This window comes from Octopus bimaculoides, chromosome 7, assembly GCF_001194135.2.
Source record: "Octopus bimaculoides isolate UCB-OBI-ISO-001 chromosome 7, ASM119413v2, whole genome shotgun sequence".
Classification (NCBI taxonomy): domain Eukaryota; kingdom Metazoa; phylum Mollusca; class Cephalopoda; order Octopoda; family Octopodidae; genus Octopus; species Octopus bimaculoides.
The window spans coordinates 2,282,338-2,284,039 of NC_068987.1; positions in this window are offsets into that span (position 1 = coordinate 2,282,338).

Sequence of the window (1,702 nt, forward strand, 5' to 3'; positions counted from 1 at the left end):
GGGGGGGGGGTGAGGTTTGCCTTAAATTAGTATTTTAGTTAAAATATATCCCCCTCACTCTTGGAAATAGCTTGAGTTCTAGGAATTGTATTCAGTGAAGAACACCCCCAGTGTTTTGACAATTCTAAATTCTTCAAGCTACTTGACAACCAACACATTTGGCCCTCAAGTATATATAATTTCTCCTCTTGAATTCCGACACTTCTAAGATACTCCAGATTAAGAAAGTTATGTTTACCCTTATAAAAGTTTTGTATATTTTTAATGCATTCTTCTCTTGGACGATTTATGCTTCGGAATGAAATAGCAAAGTACTGGGGTTCCAGCGTGTTCTGAGTCTTTAAAAACTTGGAGGAGATATGTATGGGTTATTAGGCATTCTTAAGTATAACAGAACAATTTCACCCCTGATTGGAACATGGCATATGGCATATGGCATATGGCTGATAAAGGAAGTGCAAAAGAGTGAGAATGAAAATAGCGAAAGAAAAATGTAGAACGAGAACAAATGTTGGAGACAGCACAAAAATATAATATAATATGTCAAGAAGAAATTCTAAGATGCACTTTCCAACATTTCGGGTCGCCTGAAGACATTTTCGGAATGTAATACACATGTGTAATATTATCTGATAATTCATTACTTGATAATATTGTATTTGGTAATATTTGATTTGGAGCCGGTGGCGGGGGTGGAAGCCTAGGTAAAGCGCCGGACAGAAAATGTCTTGATGGTATAAAATTGGCATCAGTTTAAGTTTGAAGTTTTGAGTTCAAATCCCGCAGGTATTAATTATGCTGTATATTTATTAATTTTTCATCATAATCGTTGCATTAATCACCAGTGAAGTAATAGTAAGTCATAAATTATTTATATATTTAGTAACATTGGTAGATTATTAAATTCTGTGAGGCACCGGTTTTATTTATGGATGTCATTTATATACAATATCCTCGGCTGCCAATACTAGGAAAGAATACCCCATTTGATATTTTAATTATTATATAGATAGATTGATAGATAGATAGGGGTCCGCTAAATATGAACTTGGTGCTAGAGGTAGCAATACCCACAGACATGTTGCGTTCTCAAATGAAATATTTTGTTGGAAATGTAATAATATTTATATCGCAAATGATATTATAATAAATAAAATACATGCACTGAATGAGAAGTATTGAGTACTTTATCTTTGGTTCATGATGACGCTTACAAATTGTAACATAATCATGTTTATATTGGTGTAAGTCGTGTTGCGTGGTAAGTAGTCTGTCTCCCAACCACATAGTTCTGGGTTCAGTCCACTGCATGGTTACGTGGCATGTTAGGCAATGTCGTCTGCTATAGCCCCGAGCAGAGCAAGGCCTTGTGAGTGGAGTTGGCAGACAGAAAGGGGGGAAAAAACCGTTGTATATATATATATATATATATATATGTATGTATGTATGTATGTATATGTTATTTGTTCGTCTATTCTTAAACTTGTTTGTCATTTGAATGCGGCCATGCTGGAGCACTGCTTTTAAGGGTCTTTTAGTGTAACACATCGACCCCAGGACTTATTCTTTGTAAGCCTAGTGCTTATTCTATTGGTCGCTTTTGCCGAACCGCTAAGTTACGGGGACGTAAATACACCAACACCGGTTGTCAATCGGTGGTGGGAAAACAAATACAGACACAAGGACACACATATGTATATAT